Source organism: Lotus japonicus, chromosome 4 (assembly GCF_012489685.1).
Source record: "Lotus japonicus ecotype B-129 chromosome 4, LjGifu_v1.2".
In the NCBI taxonomy this organism is placed as follows: Eukaryota; Viridiplantae; Streptophyta; class Magnoliopsida; order Fabales; family Fabaceae; genus Lotus; species Lotus japonicus.
This window is the reverse complement of record NC_080044.1, coordinates 36,035,667-36,055,821: the sequence shown is the minus strand read 5'-3', so window position 1 is coordinate 36,055,821 and position 20,155 is coordinate 36,035,667.

The window sequence follows — 20,155 nt, the reverse complement described above, 5'->3', positions numbered from 1 at the left end:
ATTTGATAGATCACGCACACGCATGTGATATTCAGAAATTGTCTCATCGTCTGTCATTGTCAAGTTCTCAAAACGAGTAGTAAGCATCTGGAGTCTAGACATCCTCACCCTGGTTGTACCTTCATGTGCTGTTTTCAAAATCTCCCAAGCATCTTTGGCTACAGTGCAAGTATTAATCAATCTAAACATGTTTTTGTCCACAGCATTGAAGATAGCATTCATTGCTTTTGAGTTTGCCAGAGAAGCTTCTTCTTCAGCACTTGTCCATTCATCTTCAGGTTTTTCTTCAGGAGTAGATGTACTTCCTTCTGCTTGAGCTTTGACAGGATGCTTCCAGCCTTTGACAACAGCCTTCCAAGTTTTGATATCAATAGACTTGAGAAAGGCTATCATTCGAACCTTCCAGTAGTCATAATGGGAGCCATCCAGGATTGGTGGCCTGTTGATCGATCCTCCCTCCTTATTGTCCATGAGATCAAGAAAATATCTCCCTGGAGCTCACCCACACAGAACAGGGGTGCCTGCTATGATGCCAATTGAAATTCTAGATCCCTTAGAACAAATGTCCTGCACGATGCTGGGACAATCGATTAGAACATCATGTGACTGAAAAGCATGAACACAAAAACAACTAAAAGAAACAAGACACAGAAAGTTGTTAACCCAGTTCGGTGAAACTACACCTACGTCTGGTTAGCTTTCGCCCAATGAAAAGGAATTCCACTATCTCAAGATCTAGGTTTTACAGACACACATGAACACATCAAGTTCATTGTTCTTAACCTAATCTACCCAGTGGTCTTCTACTTAGAACCACAGCCTAAGTATGAGAGCCCCTCTCACTTTTCCTCAATCACTGCCACAGTGATTGGTAACAACAATAACACAAGGTTTGTTTGACACTCAAACACAACACAGAACTCAGTCTCACTTTATAGAATCAGTGAGCAAGACTAGTTCACAACTAACAAAGACAAAGAACAACTTACACTCTTAAGAACACTTGATCTTCAAGGTAATTCTCTCGATCCCGTCAAGCTACAGGTCTTTGTCTATATATACTTCAGCAGAGGCGGCTAGGGTTTGTTTGGGCTGAAGAACACTTTGATCCAACTCATATCAGTAGAGAATCTTCCAAAATCTGATATGAGTGATCAACAAATAAAATAGAAACAAATCTTTTAATCACAGATTTGTTCCAACAATAAACAACCCGCAATTGGCTCCCAACAATCAGTTACTTGACCTTCAAGTAAGCACAAAACATACCATAAAACATAACCATAAGGGACCCACTTGCATGCCAGCAGGGGCGGATGTCCTGGCCTTCACCAAGGCAGATGTCACAACATCGGCTAGGACATCAGGTTGTTTTTAACAAAATTGATGACAACAAGGAACAACATCTTTAACACTGGATATCTTTGATGGATTGACAACCACTCCTTTTTCTGAGATTAGGTGGCCCAGGTACTCGACGGAGCTTTGTACAAAATTGCATTTCTTCCTATTAGCCGTGAGTCGATGGCGTTGCAAGAGCTGTAACACTGCTTCCAAATGCTTCAAGTGGGAATCCCAATCCTTAATGTAAACAAGGATGTCGTCAAAGTAAACTAAGACCCATTTTCTTAGCATGGGTCTGAACACTTCGTTCATCAATCCTTGGAAGGTTGAGGGTGCGTTCATGAGCCCGAACGGCATGACCAGGAACTCGTAGTGCCCATCATGGGTGCGGAAAGTCGTTTTGTGCACATCCTTAGCCTTCACCCTTACTTGATGATACCCAAACTTTAAATCAAGTTTAGAGAAGTGTCGCGACCCATGTAATTCATCTAGTAGTTCTTCGATTACAGGAATAGGGAATTTATCAGGGATGGTTACCTTGTTCATAGCCCGGTAATCAATGCACATATGCCACGTCTGGTCCTTCTTCTTGACAAGGATGACAGGGCTAGAAAATGCACTGGAGTTGTGGCGGATTATCCCCGAGGGTAACATATCTTTGACTTGTGTTACGATCTCATTCTTGTGATGATGGGGATACCGGTATAGCCTTACATTGACAGGGCCTTAGCCCTCCTTGATGTTGATACTATGCTCCCTGCCTCTACATGGGGGTAGGCCCTTTTGGGTTTCAAAGACTTCCTCATATCTTCCCTAGAGTTTCTCCAAACTCTCCAGCTTCTCCTTCGTGGCCTCATGTTTCTCTTGGGTTTTCTTTTGTGGGGGCTCTAATGCCCACAAAATCCCTTTCTTCCCATCTCCGGTGTTGCGCAATATGCTTTGAAGAGCGGTCATGCAGTCCTTGCCCGCACTTACGCCCTGTAATTTGACCCAGCGGTTGCCGTTCCAGAATCGCATTGTGTGTTGGCTCTGATAACCCGAAAATATAATGATATTTTTGTGGGTCTTTTATTTTATTTTTAATTTATTTTCGGAGTTTTAATTAGTTTTTATAGCATTTTTATATGATTTTCATATTTTTATTTATTTTAGGATTTTGTGAGGTTTTATTTTGATTTGTTCGATTTTAGTTGTTTTTATCTATCTTTAATTGCTACCTTTTTGAATTATAGATTTGATTACGATTTAGGTTGTTTCTTTAGGGATTTTTATCAATTTTAACTTATGTTTATTTAATCTTAATTACAGGAAAATAAGAAAAAGAGAGTCGGTCTGCGGAGCTACCATGCACCCGCTGGAGATCACACGAATGCAGTTCCTTTCCATGACATGTGGCGAGATCAGGCCTGAGGTCCACCATAAGACCATGAGCTGTGAAACGCTGGATTTCTCCTTTATAATGTCTGCACCATTGGGGCGGCGATACGCGGCAAGATTGGAAGATTAGTTTGGTTTCACGCGAGACAAGGAGACCACGTGAAGAAAGGAGAAACAGATTGGAAATAATAAGATATATTGGAAGATATATATATTAGGGCGAGCTCTTCCAAGCCACTCCGGATTTTTGAGGCAGCGATGCCACCCGTATGTGGCTCTATAGGAAACCGACCTGTGTAACTTCGTGCCTTGTCAGCGTTTGACCAAGGAAAGTATTCAGTTCTCTGACTTTAGTCCCTGAACTTTACATAATTTATAAAATTGCATTTACGTAATTTACCGAAAATGAAAATAAAAAACGAAAACAAGTAAAATAAGAATAATTTGAAAACCTAAAACCCAAATCCCAAGAAATTTTATGAAACCCTAAAACCCAAATCTAACCCCAATTCAAATTCAAAAATCACAATTCCATTTAAGAACCCTAATCGGCATCACACTCTGTAACAACGGTGGAAACTCATCTCTACCGTCATTCGCCGGCGCCGGTCATAACCTTTCCGCTGTTGCCCGAAGATCGAATTGAAAGCATTCGTGTACTCCTCCCTCTATCTGCACAGAACACGATTCAGCCATACACGCTCACCACGAAGGCCACCCTTTTGCAGCACCAAGGTATTCTCTGGTTGTTTTCACTCGCTTATTTAAGTGTCTGATTGGAATTAACTGACTTGTTGTGAGGTACATTGTTCATGCATGATCAAAACTAGCTTCTGGGCATTCAAAATCCATTTTTATGTTGATCTGCTACTCCAACTCATGTCCAGTGTGGTTCCATACTGTCGGATTTTTTCTTAAAAGACTGCCTTTTGGCTAAGATCCAGTGTAGTATTAGTTGTTATTAGTTTAGTACTTTGATATTACAGCTTATGATGAAAACTTATGGAAGAAAACATAGGTCAACTTTATATGCATTTGTTGACAACCTTTTGTTTGATCTGTGTAACACCCCGATTTCGGTGGCGTCACTTTAGTAACCAAAATAAACTTAATGCGGAAAAACGTGAATATTTTTTTTTTCGATAATAACTAAGACAAGACTGAATTAAATAAAACCCAAATGCTAAAAGGTAATAAAACTAATATACAATATATAAACAGCCCCCGCTGTAAGTAACAACCTCGTCACGAGTAACCTCCAGTGACGGAAAGAAAACTGTAACGCCCGTAGGCAATATGTACAAACCAAATAAAAAGGTGAAGTGTCCGCAACACCATCCCTCAAAACTGAGAATAAGTCAGCCCAGATGGCCTAAAACAAGACCTCCTAAGTCCAACCAACTCCCTGTGATTCCCGTAAAGAAACCACACAAAAAGCTATAGGTGGGAAACTACCCTGTTCCCAAAGGAACAAATGATGTTCAGAGCTAGGACTCTACTCCTACACTAATCCCATCTCGAGGAGCTCACACTAACACTCAATCCTACATGCTAGCATGATCGTCGTCCGAATTCGAAATCCAGAACGACCTAGTCTACATACACCATCCGTCCTCCTCTCGCAACCGCGATACGCTCCAGTTCCTGCATCTCAACCCTAGTTCCTCCCGAAGGATGAACCATCATGAATCAGCCCGCCAAAGACATCTGACAAAGGGCGTTTGTTCGCCAAAGCACACACAGAAGACGCGAGGGTCAACTCCAAAGAATTATATAAATAATACCACCAATAGATACCATTAAAGGATTAGCCACTTAGGCTTATAACTAGGGATAACATCCTAGGGTTGCATTATTCCACAAAGAATATAACGACCGTAAAACACAGTTAACATGCATCCAGTAGAACTAACAAGTATCAAACACACTCATCACTAAGTCAGTATGCATGTGGCATGAAATGATATGCAGGTTAACCCAGTTAACCACATGCATTCCGGAAAGGGATGGACATCAAACGGATCAGCCCTAACACCAGCCACGGTGGAACCATTTCGGCCCGCGTGCCTCTTACACCACACAAAGGTAGCCAGATCAGCAGTAAACCCGTAGGTCTGCCATTTCGGTCTGCTACAAGAGACGTCTATAAACGCTCTTTCACGACATTCCGGGTCTTATGACCATTTTGGAAACCGACGAGGTCCAGAGTACGTCCTGTGTTAATACCCCATTAATGTTGCATGTATGCAAAATGATTAGTCAAACAACGTCTCCGTCCTCACTCGACACGTCGCCACGTGTTCTAGGGAAGTTAAAGTCTCTAAAAGCTTACCCTAAGGTAAAGTCGATTCTGCGACCAAAAGACACACTTCATAACGACACATAGCTGCTCCAACAGCACCACAACAAACGCTGCTCCAACAGCACAATAACAAACGCTGCTCCAACAGCACAACAATAAACGCTGCTCCAACAGCACAACAACAAACGCTGCTCCAACAGCACAACAACAAACTCAACACTTGGATCCGACGACACTCCTCATTTTTCCAAAACTATGATTTGACTTCCAATGCCTTCCTTCGAGGTTGTTATCATTACTTAAAGATTTTGAGGTTATTTAAGGTCTTATGAATTTTCTTTATAAAATAGATTTCATTTTGTCTTATCGCAAGTCTTATACATTTTCAGGATCTCCCAATCCCAAGTCGCTTCCAGAGGAGGTCTCGATCCACTAAACAAAATTAAGGCCCGAACCTCGTTCGTCCTATCAAACTTTCTCAAAATAAAATCGGCATGACCTGCCCGCTATTCTCACCATTCAGAATCTCAGATTCCAGTACAGAGCATATTTAAATCATCACAATCAACAACATGTCATATATCAATAAATCGCATCATAAACACTTAGCACTTAGCATATAAAGCATGCACCACACATCCTAGATTACCCACATAGCACATAGCATGTAAGTCAATCTCAAAAACATTCAGTAGATGAATCATCTACATTGTCAGCCGAAGCCTCAGAAAATATTTTCCAATCACACACAATCCAGTGCATAAACAATAAACAATGTCGAAAACATCGACCCTAAGCATTAACTAGAGATTCAGTGAGAAGCCCTCACCTGTAGATTCTCCAGGACGATCTCCTAACACTTGTTCACAATCAAAGGCTTGCTCCTCTGGGAATTCCTCAAAATCACCTTTAGAGCAAAACCACAGAAATACTATCAGAGTCTATCGAAAACTAAGCTATCGATACTTACTAAGGTTACTCGAAGTAATCTATACTCTAAGGTACGATAATCTAGCGCGAAAGACAAGTTTTCGGAAAAGGAAATTTTCCTCTTCCCCCCTAATAGGGCCCGACCACTTTGTGCAATTATGGGGCTCGGTTTTTCTTCGATCAAACTTGGTTCCTATGCTTTCATTAGCCGTAACTAAGGGTATTCTGAACTCGGAAAAATTATCGGATCAAAAACTGTCGCAGGGGTATTTTGGTCATGATTTTTAACTTAGGATTTTCAAAACTGAAATCCCAAAAACCAAATTTTGCAGGGACGTCACCAACGACGTTTATGACAACTAATCCTACTAGCACTAAGCTAAGGCGATAGTTTTCAGCCTAAAGGTTGAAGCTTTACTCCAAAAACTCCAAAAATGGGTATTTTAGGCTAAAATTGATTCCGGCGGAATTCCGGCGACATAACGGAAAATCTAATCCGGCAGAAGTGATCTTGGGCACATAAAGAAGAGGTTTAGAATCAGAAATGAAAGATTCGGGATAGTTTTGCAAAAACCCATAAACTATCAGCTCAGAAAAGTCTACAGAAAAGCTATGGAAAAAGCGATCAGAGGTAAGGATTAGCGACTATACCTCGAAACTTTGAAGCAGCAACTAACGGATCAACGATCAAGCAAGTAATGAAGAAAATTCTTCTTCCTTCTTCCTTGGATGAACTCGCGGCCTTGAGGAGAGAAAATGGAGGAGTTTTGTGTTTTTTTCTCACTTGTTTGCTATATATAGAAGATGGAAATTCGCGGGAAAATGAAAGTTTCGCGAATCTGATTTTTCCGGCGTCATTCTCCGTGAATTAATAGATATGTTTTGGCGAAAGAATTCCAAAACTAAAATGAGGTCTCTTTGTATTTTTGGCAACTAAAGCATAGTCGGTATAAAACTATTTTACCCGATAAGTTGCTTTTTGCATCGGATGTCGGAATGGAAAACTTCCTTCGGAAGAAAGATTGAAATCATCAAGACAAATGGGTGTACGCTTGTGGAATATTCATTTGAAGCTCTGAATAGAAAAAGTCTTCATTGTCGAGAATTCTAGGGTTTTGAAATACCAGGGATTCGGTTTCGGCAAACTTCCGATGATTGGAATCGGACGTTCGTAGATCCTAGAGTTTCGCCTCGAAACGAATGTGATATATGGAAAAAGAGAAGTTCTAACATTTCTCTGAAGATTTTTGGAATTAACTTCCGTCGTGCCTAAAAGTGAAAATTAGCTATATACTAGGGTTTCTGACCTAGGTTTAAGCGTAAAACGATCGTGCTATAACTTTTATCGACTTCAATACGAACCTCAGACTTTTCCTGAACTTTCTCCTTCATACATTTATTTCATTTACTAAACTCTTGTTCAGGTTTCCCTTTGCCATGCTTCAAACCTACCGGTGAATAAGAATTTATTCACTTGGTATAAACTGAAAAACTTGGGCCTTACAATCTGTTACTTGCTACGAAGTTGCTTATACTTAAACTGGCACCAATTTTGTGCTTGTGATAACATTCTGAAGGGACCCTCTTGAATCAACACAGAGATCTCACCCCTCCCTGGAATTAATACTTTCTCATTTGTTGAATAGGCAATGGAGAGTTCTTCATCTTCTTCCTGTACAAGAAGGTTATCATCATCGCTTGGGGGGGAGAACTTCCTACTGTGCTTTTGTGGTGTACAAGCCACTATCAAACATTCTAATACTGAAAAGAACCCTAGGAGGAAGTTTTGGGGTTGTGGAAGATATGGCTTACCTCCCATAATACCCTGCAAATTTTTTGTGTGGTGTGATGAAATTTATCCAGGTTTGTATAGGGTTTTCAATGGATTAGTAAAGATGTACAGAGACATGAAGGAAGAGGTGGAAGACCAAAAGGGGAAAATTTTATGCTTGGAGAAAGAGTTGGAGACAACTAAGGAAACATTGGAAACAACAATGCTGGAAGTTGCTTCTCTTGAGAAGAAATTTAAAATAACAATTAATTGTGCAGTTTTTATTATTATTGCTCTAATGTTGTTGCATTTTGTTGTGCCCAGTATGGCTTAGTTAGTTTATATGTGTTCTTTCGACCCAAACGACTGTAGTTACTATGAAGCTGATTCTCTAACACGTCTGTATTTTGTACAATGAATGAATTCTAGTGTTCATCATGTTAATTGATTGATTAAAATTGTCATGACAACATTACAACAAAGATGTCGGATACACTGTTACTTTGCACCCTACATTTGGTGGAAAACAGATCTTAAATGGTTTGAGTCCAGAATTTTAATCTAAAAAAATGTTAGTATGTTATTTTTTTGTCAAGCCAATTTTAAACTTAATAAGAAGTCTTTGCTGCATGCTTATGCTGAAAACCAGAATTTTGATCAAACTTGTATGTGGTATGCCTCAAGCTAATGTTAACACTTAACATAATGGGAAAGAACAGAATTAGAAGCTAATAAACGTAGTTTAAATAGAATCTTAAAGGTACAATTGGAAATTCAGATCAATTAGATACTGGAACATTGTATCTTCCTAAGAGTTGCCCTCTACAAGCTATTTCTGTACAAGGTGACCGAAAGATGTTAGTGAGGAATCAGATATTGAAACACGGTGAAACAACCTTCCATTGTTATTTGATAGAGTTAAAACACGGTGAAACAACCTGATTTGATCATTGTGGAGCTTGGTTACTGGCATAGACACATGAGTGGTGAGTTGGTTGTAGCTCAACAAGGAAGAAGGGTGCGAGAATGGTTGTAGGGTGGTGGTATGCGGCGGTGGAAACTACATAGAGTGTGGAGTTGAGGAGAGCGTGTAGTAATGGTGGTGATGACAGGTGAGAAGAGTGTGAAGAAGGGGTGGTGTTGACAGTTGAGGAGGGTATGAAGAAGGTGTGAGGGTGTGAAGTGGGGTAAGAAGGACAAGGTGGAATTCAAGGAACTAGCAGACCTATAGGGGCTGATAAATAATTTATGCTACACCTATGCAAGGTGCACTTGATAAGGGACCCAAGATTCGTAGCATCCTGGTCTGTTTCTTTCTCACGACCAAGGCTCGTCTTGTTCTGGTCCAGGTCGTTAAAATGAACCTCTGAGACAACGTTCTCCGAGCTGCAGCAAGCTCTCTTTATATTCAGCATCGATTTACTGCTGGTCCTCTTGTTCCTCATGACCAAGCCTCGTCCAATTCTGGTGAAGTGCACAGAATAAACACAGTGTGTGTTTGGTTTCAAATCTGGAGAGGTCAAACGTGGATCCAGAAATCCAAAAGCAACTTGCTTCTGTAAACGTGGATCGGGGCCAAACGTGGATCCTGAATGGGTTTTCCAAACACACTCACAAACGGCCTCCAAAGAGCATTTTCTACTGGAACAAGGTCCCATTCTATTTAGCTTCTTTGCGAATGCAGACTGATGAAGGGTGGTTAGGGAACTGTGGATCTGAGTAGCCAAATCCTGAAAGAGCAAATAAAACATTGGAGAGGAAAAACATCAAAACTGAGAGAAATGTGAAAGGGGATTTGTGTGACAAGAAGGAGAAATGAAACCCTATTTATCGAACCTGCACTCGCATAGAAATTAACGGAATTAATGGTCAAAGTTTGGGACTTGGGTTTTTTTGGCAAAGAACAGTTTTGGGCCAGTTCCCAATGCTTAAGCACAGTCTGGAGATGGCATCACATCAACCAAGTGAGAAAAAGAGAATTCAGAGCAACGAAAATTGTGTACAAGTCTTTATTGTTGTTTTTTTTTATGCATCGGAAAATGTATTTACAGTTGATGAAATAACAACACTATAAATAAATAAAATAAATAATTTATTCTGACTATTATATCTGTTTAGTAAAATAAATAAAATTGGGCTTGGGTAGGAAAGTTTTTATGCTGCAGTCACATTGGCAGAAAAGCAGAAATTGGGAGAAGAAGAACAAGCTGCATTGAACTCTCTTATAGGCTTATAGCTTGGTCTATGCATAAGAACATCATCAATAACAAGAATTTGTTTTAGGTTTTCCTATAAGTAACCCTTATCATTCCTATTTCCTAAGTGTAAATTTGTTAGCTGCTTGTTGATGGGAAGAAGGCTTCTGTGTGAGAGAGTGTTGAAAGAAAACATTTAGAGTAAAGTACACTCACCCCCCTTAAGGTTTGTTAGAATTAAACTCCACCCCATTCTTATCTAAAATCTACATCCCACCCCATTTTATATAGAGGCAAATTTAGTGACGAAAAATATTTTTCATTAATAACTAGTTATTATTTAAATTGTTAATCAATAATTTCAAAAAAAAAATCAATATAATCCAATAAATTTAAAAATGAAAACATCACAATCCTCCTCATTCTCTCAATCGCGTTTTTCCTTCGTAAATTCATAATGCAAATTATGCAATAGCACACCTGCCCGATTTACAAACCATATCTCGAACATAGTGAAACATGCTTGTGTTTTCATATTTGGTAATAATTCAATTTTAATCAAAATAATCTCTTTATACCTCCAATTTTCAAAATTGGGTTGTAGGCCAAAAAAGCAACACAAATGGGTGAAGAAAATAGAGAAACAAAATTATGAAAATATGAAGTGGATCTGAGGTTATTAGAGCCCAACGAGGCGGTGGAGCATCGTTTTTAACAAAATCCAACAATATCTAAGACCAACAGAGCGTTCGCTCACAACTTAAAGGGGTGAAATTCACAAGAAGTAGTTGAACAAGTGGCTTTAGGGATGTGCGATTCACGTTCTGGGGTTCAGGTCGCAACAAAACTTTGAGGCATGGAGGTGCCATGGGGTTTCACATTGTGGGACAGTGGAGCCGTGTTAAAGGGAGTAAAGGCTTGGTGGTGGCCGTTTGTGGTGAGAAATATGATTTGGAGATAGATGGGACGTGGACTTAACAGACAGAGTGGATGGTTTTTTTAAATTTAATTCAGTAAAATTATTTTCATAAATTAATGTATGATAGTGTATATGCATTAAATTTATTTAAATTTTTACTAATTAGTAATTAGTTTTTAGTAGTGAGGAATTTGTTTTCGTCACTAAAATTTGCCTTTATAAAAAATGGGGTGGAGTGTAGATTTTTAAAAAGAATGGGGTGGAGTGTCATTCTTGCAAATCTTGAGGGGGGTGAGTGTATTTTACTCAAACATTTAAATATGTAAGTCCAAAATAAAAACACTATAAAGATGATTCATTTGAGTCTTACAAACATGTTTTCATTACAAGTCATTTACCTCAAAACCTGGATGGTTAAATAAACGTTATACCTTCAGAAATGCAAAACGTAACCTATCGAATTTCATCAAATCATTTATTCTGTTGAGTAAATTTTGTCAAGGAAAAATATTTGAAAATATAAAAACTTTTTAACACTTCAAACAATAAAGACCAGTTGCTTGTGAACAAGGCCATGTAGTAGAAAGACCAGTGACGGATCCAGAAATGTTTGTTTGTGGGGCAATATGTCCAAAAAAAAATCTTTGCAAAATTTTTTATAAGAATCATTTTAATCAAAAAAACAAGTGAAAAATGACAATATGGTTTGTTGGTTTACTGCTAAATGGAAGGCCAATAAAAAAATGAAAGCCAAGTGATGCATAATAGCTCTTACATATATAATGGGTAGCAGCATATTCTTCGAAAAAATTAACGATTAATGTCTTCCACCAAAGAAAAGCTTTGGTGGGATATTGTGAGGGAAATTTGGAAAGGAGGAAGTTGGGGTCGGTTCATGTAATTTTCCAACTCATATGAGAAAAGACACATTGAACAAAAACAGAGAAATAAAAACTACAAAATGCTGGAATATTGTAACTCTCTAAAAAAGAAAAGTAAAAGAATGATCCAACAGACATTTTTACTAGAACATAAAACATAGAAAAGTAGATAACAATCACAGAATCTCTCGTAGTATGGGGGCACAACCAAATTCCTTGAACGGGGGCAATATTATAGTATCCATTATATGTTGATATATTGCTTAAGATTTCCGTGGGGTCATTTGCCCCCATACTGTTGTATGTGCGTCCTTCCCTGAGAAAGACCACACAAGTTTCAAAAGACACTAAAAATAAGAATGGGTAAGTGCGAGATGAGAGAGTGATCCCTCAACTACATCTGCAAGTATAATAAGAAGGCTAAGCGATTAGCCATGCAAAATAGGTAAGGCAAGTAAAATATAGTTGCATGACATAGTGTACTTATCTCTTAGTTATATAGCCTTGAACTGCACCGGCACCAACAATAGGACTTTCAGGGAGATGAGAACACTTACAAGCAAAAACATCACCATATATAACAGGAGCACTTCATTCCAATCAAGTGTCCATAATCACAAATGACAAACCATAGTTCAAAACCACAAATTACATACCAAATCTCAACTTTCCAAAAACAAACCATTGTCACCAAATTCCAAACCAAACCATTGTCCCGAAATCACAAATAACAGTCCAAATCACAAATAATAGTCCAAATCACAAATAACAGTCCAAACCACTGTCACAAATAACAGTCCAAACCATTGCCACAAATATTACAAACCATTACCACAACACACACACAATTGTCCATAAACAGTCACAGATCAGATTGATTCCTTGTTCTTTGGGTATTCGTTCCACCATTTGAAGGCATTTGCAATGACCTCATTGAGGCATAGGTTGTGTGGCTTGATCACCAAGTCCACAGCAAGCCGCAACCTTGTCTCATCGGACACCTACGTAAACAGAAGTTCAAAATATAAGAAAAGAAATGGTCCAAAGGTAATACACACACACATGGGAATATATGTATAAATTAAGCAAAAATAACAAAGGATTACAAAAATCCTATAGTTTTCAGCCCAAATACTGTCCGTCATCCAAGTAGACACCCAAACCCCGCAATCGTTCCTGTCAAGTGTCAAGGAACGCTTAGTAAATTGCAATTAAATTGAAAAACAAAATTGACATTTGCTTATTTCTTACGATCCAGGGTCCTGCTCTCCAATGTCCTCCGGCTCAATGACATCGAACTCAGCCATGGCTGGAAAACCCGGGGGAGTGGAGAAACTTGGCAGCGCAAACAACTCGTCAAGGAAAATACCCTGCATGAGATTTTACATAAATAGAAGATCAACAAAGTGTCAAGCACATATAAACATATGTAATCATGTTGATACTTACCAATCTAATACATTTTCTCCGCCTGATCTGTCTACGGGCTGCATTTGGTAATGAGTCCAGCAAAATGATTTTCTTTGCAGTCACCTCAACCACAGCCATATACCAATGATTGTTTTCATCATTAATAGGGATGAATATCTGCAAAAAAACATGAATCCAGACTTGAGCAACAAACAATGGCATAAATTGAAAGAAAGTGTAAGTCTAAGCATGCTAGCTACAATGCAATTGTTTACCTTCCTCACTCTTGCCGGGTCTCCCATAAAGGTATCCTTGTACCATGCTGCAATGTCCTCCGTCTTGGTGTTAGACTGTTCCTGCAATGCATATTGCTATAGGAAAAAAACATGACAAATAGTTAAACATAATTTAATCTTCAAGTGTAACTAGCTTTTAACATGAATAACTAAGACAAAGGCTTACCGAAAAAACTGTGGTCAAGAACCACTTGGTCCTCATGTGGGCGAAGTCCACATCTTCGAAAGTCAGCATGTAGACAACCATGTTAATGACCTATAAATTAAAGGAAATTACGTTCGCATATCAACATACATATTGGAAGCTTAACATAGCATTTCCATAAAGAAAAAAAAGAAAAAAATAGGCAAGCCTCACATCCTGGTCCACCCACCCTAGTGGACTGAGTGTTTTCAGTGTGTCTCTGGTGGCATAACAGAATTTGGACCTCACTAGTGTTTCCTTGCTGCAACATGAACACATTTAACTCATTAACATTCACGTACTTATATAAGTTGTGAGAGCAATGAAAAGTCATAGTTAAATACCCATCTAATCCAGACAAGCCGCTATCCGCGAATATGTACGCAGCAACCGTAGCCTCAATTTGGTTCAGCTTCATTGTTCCTGGAGGCCTATAAATAACTGGCAGATACTGCACAACGTTTATAAATAAGTTAGATTCAATATCTCAAATATGTAAAGTATAAGAAAATGTTTTCAATATAAAAATTTAACATCCTATATGAGTGGTGTACCTGAGGTATTTCAATTCCAGAAACCGAACCAACATTAACACCATGAAGCGGGTCGAACTTAAAGTACTCTCGGGTATTAGCATCAAATTGAGTTAAAAACAGCTTCTTCCCTGTCATTTTGCACTTAAAGGGGGTTTGATCATCCAAGGCTTTCTCGCTTCGTGCAGATAGACCTGAAGGCTTGAGCTGATCCTCTACAGACCTTGGGAATGTTGATTCTCTTAGTCCAGGAGGTGTGACAAGGGGGCTCGGTGTAAACACTGTGGTCACAAGTTTGTTCACAGTGTTAGCAAGATCCATCAGCGTTGACTTCAGGTCCAGAATCTCCCTTGACAGATTCTGCCCTCCCATCGTATCCTCTTTCATGGTCTGGAGGTGGACACTCTCGTGGTAACTGAGAAAACAGTTATGTTAATTCATGAGCATATGAACATCAAAAACATTTAATCAAGTTGATGAACATATGAGTGTGTGAATGATCAAAAAAATATTTGATCCTATGATGCCTGTCTAACATCCAGGATCAAGTTCAATGTAGGAACTATGTATAACAAAGGAATAGCAAATTTGGATGTCCCCAAAGTGTTTTACCAGCAGCAACAAGTCAAGTTGGGGGATCTTCTCCTCGACATCTAACTTGATATGCTGCGTGTAACCCAACTTCAACTGCAGATGTTGGTAAACACTTTGGCGACAACGTGCTACCCAACATTCTCAGTTCCAAAGTAAAGTACTTGAAAATATAAAAACTAAGACCTCATACCGAAACAAGTATGACAATTAAAATCACAGGTTCGTGCAGAGCAGGTATAAGAGCTTGTATATAGTCCAAAGAATAGTATTTGAAAATGTAAAAAACAAAGAGTTCATTCAAATAGCATGTTCATCCAAAACACTGTATGCATGCAAGTCAAGGACCTTGTATATAGTTCACATGCTATTAAAATTGAAATATCAAGCTTATAACAAAAAGATTCTGCATAATAAGATGTATTGCCATTACGTGCTACCCAATCGTCTCAGTTCCAAAGAAAAGTGGTTTAAATTTTAAAATAGGAAAAACAAATAGTTCATTCAAATAGCAAGTTCATCATCCAAAACACTGTGTGCATGCAAGTCAAGGAGCTTGTATAAAGTTCAAATGGTATTAAACATGAGATATCACGCTTATAAAATAGTATAGAAGTTTCTTGTAATTAAAACATTTTTTACAGATCATTGCAAGTATCCATGAAAACATTTAAAAGTTGCCGTATGAATATGAAGGTTTGTTTCACTTTATATGTTAAACATTCTGAGAATATGGTAGCCTTAAAGTTGACATATACCAATAGTGTTGACTTGTGAGTTTTTTTAGATAAGCCAATGATATTAAAAGGAAGTACAATGGGGTTGAGCTCACCTTGAAGATATGTCAATCACTTCATTTTTTGCGTTTCTGCTTGCTGGTGAAGGCTTTGCACGTTTCTTAGGGGTGCTTTTCTTGGCAGCAGATTTTGGACGACCAGCCATGAGTGTCTCTCGTTTGATGATTTGGAAGACCTTGACTTTAAATTTGGAAATGAGGATACTGGTGTCTGGTATAGCATGTACCCTAAGGTTATATATACGCAGATGGAGTAGCACAAAGATTAGTATGGCCACTCTCGTTCACCTTCCATGATGATGAACAATTCAGATTGTTTGTGGTTCCACCAATCAATGAGGCCAACAGTGGTGGACAATGTGACGGAAGATAGAAAGTCCTCTTCAAGAAGCTACCACACGCAGCCGTCTTTGGTTCGAGAGCTTTTTTGGGCCACCAAAAAGGTTGTGTACTCGTGTAATGATGATAATGATTAGGGCATAGGGCATTATGAAGGGTAGCCCTAGCTTTTTACACAAGCGATTGAGACTATATAATGAACGGCTATGAACAAGCCTGTAGAGCAAGATCGAACGGACAAGAAATGGCCTACGGATTAGAAAATAACAAAAATTAGCATAAAAAAGAGTATTTTTAGTATAGCATATTATGAGATAAATCAACTAGTTTGTAGTTTCAAATTCTCAAACAAACAACCCGGAAGAAAGTTAATTTTATTTTTTATTTTGTCTTGTTACAAACTCCGGGATCTTTTTTTTCCAAAACGAAATGACTCACCGTTTTTACCAGTTTCTTATAATTTAGCTATGAATCATTTATCCATCGAAAAAAATATTTGAGGAATCAATTTTATGTGTAAAGTCCCATAAATAATTTTATTAATTTCTCTATTTACATACTCCTGATTTTTTTTGTCCCTAAACGAAATGACTCGCACTTTTTTTTGTAATTCTCTTCGAATTTAGGTAGAAATCAATTTCTTGTGTTGAGTCCCACAAATGATATTATATGATAGTGTTTTTTTTTAGGAAAATGAAATTTTTTTCGATAGATGAAAATAACAAGCAAATCAAGAGTCAAGAAAAGTTCAGAATGCCTCAGGCGAAAAAAAACATAAAGTTACAAATGTGAGTAACATTTGAACACTAAAAATACATGTTCTATGATTTCAAAAAAATAATTAAAAATCATGTACACAGAATAAGTACGTACCTAAATGATTATCAAACATATGTTTTGTATCTCAACACTTGAGTTATATAAGTTTGGACATTAAAAAAGGATAAAGCATCTAAATGATTTTCAAACATGTATGTTTTTTGTCTCAACATCTCAGATTAAATAAGTCTGAAAACACAATCTGAAGATAACAAATACTGAGCCATAATATAATTCAAGCATACATAATTGTCATTCCATGTTTCCAACAATACCAAGAGAAAAAAATAACAATTTGAAGTTCATCAAAAACTTAAAAATATAGCCAGACAAATATCTCACTCAAACAGCAGGGGATCCTCTTGCACTCTTCGATCGCTCCGCTCGTTGTAGCACCTCAATGTGGATCACAGTACAATCCTTCAGCTCAATGCCCATGCGGAGACGATCGCCCTGTGCCAAATCATTGGTCTTCACAAATTCAGTCCAACCTCCAGATAAAGAGCAGGTAGAACCGCTGCGTTTCGCCCAATGCATATCACAATAATATCGTCTGCCAATTTCATCCCTTAAAACACAACGATCCGGCTTGTGTGGAAGAATGGTTTTTCTCACCAAAGCAACAGGTACAGACTGCGACATTTAGTTACCATGAATTTGATAAGAACTTGGACAAAAAAAAATACAGTTGAATAAGTTATCCTCATTACCTAATAAACTAGGCTAATAAACTAATATAACATGTTAGGGTTTACCTTACGGTTGGATGTAAGATGTGACTTTTTTAGGTGAATCCTCATTGATGAAATCTTCAGAGAGATCATCAGGGTCGTTATCATACTGGTTGGGTTCATAATGGAAATCATCGCAACCTACTTCCTGGACTACTTGTGGTAGTTTATGATAATCCACCTCTTTCATATCCCGATCGAATGCTTTCAAGTAGAACTCAGAAGCACCAAGATAGTAGAGGTTCAACCAACCCCCTCTTTGCAATCGGTAATGGGCTCTCAATGAAGCTATCCCAGCAGTGAAGTTATCTGAGTCCATATCTCTCACCATCCAGATATTGAACAAACTGCCAGCGGGATCTTTGAATAAACATGTCCGAGTTATTCTTGGACCAAAATCAGCCATGAACATGTCGGAGATGCGGGAATAACTCTGAAACGTAAATGAAACATGTTAGTCCACATCGGAGTATATATTGAATGAATAATAAAGCGTATGTGGCAGTTAAAAATTTCGGACAACCAAGCGTTACAACCTTATCACCCGTGATTTCGATAATGAAACCTCTGTGGGGGAAGTTTCCACGATTTTCCATTTCCAGCCACAACTACTGCAACCATCAAAAAATGTATTTCATCAGAGATGTTAATTCTTATAATATTAATAAAAAATAAAAACAATGTCAGCTAAAAGGTTTTTCCTCATACAAGAAGAAATCACTCATGCATTATACAAGAATACACTGCTAATTAAGAAGAAACTATTAATGCAGGAAGATGATTACCTGTTTAGTTCTTCAAATTCTTCCAATATTGGCAGAGAGAGTAAAGGGTTTGCTAAGCTCGTCAACTGCTTCAAATGTGACAGTGTGTGGGGAAGTGTAGTCATTATGGGGTCTTGTATGAGTGGATGATCGGCGTTTTCGAATTGATCGAGGAGCCTATCACGATGGTTCTTCTGATACACTCTTCTCTGGTGCACGCTTAGGATAGTAGTTGGGGGTAAGGGTTACTGACTACTGACCATGTTAATTACCGAGAAAAAGACTCATCATTGCTTGTTTCTCCATCTCACTCTACCTCTCGCTTGTTGTTTGTATCACATGTGAAGAGGAGAAGGAATTTGGCCTTTTAATCTTCCTTCATTCATTTTATTTTATTTTATTTTTGACATTTCGCCGATTTAATTTACATTTTTGATTATCTTCAATTCTTCATGCATTTCCTCTCTCTAAATACTATTTTCACACTTGCATATTTTCTTTCATGTTTTATTTATATTTATATTTTAGATTAGAATACTGAATATTATTAAATATTAATAAATTAGTACATGGAAATAGGCCTACTCTATTACAATCACTTACCAATTGCCACTTTATATTGGTACATAAGTACATAGAAATAGTCCTTTTCTTTCATTGTTTTGGTACATGTTACATGGGTGGCACCCCTTGTGCCTTTATATTAATAATACAATGGCTTATCTAAAAAAAAAAAACTTATGACTAAGTTAAAAAAATTAAAAAATTACAATACTTCCAAATCAAATTTTATTTTTTGATTCATCGGAAGACTATGCATCCAGTTTCTGACTATTTGATTTTAATTTATTATCAGTATTTTCATGTGAAACACGATGGGTTATAAGGCCTATTTAATTTTGATGATAGCAACATTTAATACTATGCTCGTAACATGTGTATGGCACTATTGCTTATAAAAATATAAATATAAAATTAAACATTCGAAATGGATAATTTAAGCATAATTTAACCATAATTAAATGAGTTCAAAAAAAAACCATAATTAAACTTAACATATTGATGGCTGATTCAAGCTACCAAGAGTCTCAAATAGTCAGATCACAAACCCAGAACAAATTAAACATGGCAAATTGGTTTCAACACATAAACAAGCAGGAAAATTAAACAAGCAGTCTGGAAATCAAACAAGCAGGTAAACATTAAACAATCTTCAAACAGCCGATGTTGGGGGTTTCTGCGTCTGGGCCTCCTGCGTCTGCACCTTCAGCATCTGCACCTTCTGCAATTGGGCATTCTGCATCTGCACCTTCTTCATCTGCACCTTCTGCTTCAGCTCTCCTTCCTCTTCAATGAACCTACAAGGACAATAACATCACAGGGCCCAGAAGAGGAGGACCCAGAAGTGGCTGAAGAAGTGTCTGTTTCAAGTGATTTGGACATGTCGCCTAGGTCAGCATCCCGTTGCCTTCATCATCCTCAGAAACCACTTCATTATGGACACAGTGCTAACATGATGAGAGTCAAGAAACTTATCCAGAAATAACTTCAGGGTGTATATGATCAAAATGGCTCCAAGCAACAATTGGTCACCGCCTTAACATCAGCAGCTTGGTATCAGAAATCCATAAGGAATACCAAAAGAGGTGTTTCCCACAGCTTGCCTCAAGTGTCTTACACAAGGTACACAGGGTCTATCTCAAATTTCTTCAGGATATGATACATAATGAACATATCCCGATCACGGATCACTGTGTGTTGGGATATCCCTTGGACAGAACACGTTTCACAATTAAAAGGTGAACAAGGCAGGCATCGTCCGTCAGATAGAGCACCTTAGAGGCTTCCTCAGCAGTTATGGATGCCCTGCCATACAGAGTTTAAATTTATATCAGCACGGTCGAAATGGGCATCCCAACCACACATATATCTTCTTCCCTCCATTGGGCTTTGAGTATCTCAGAAAGTGTTAT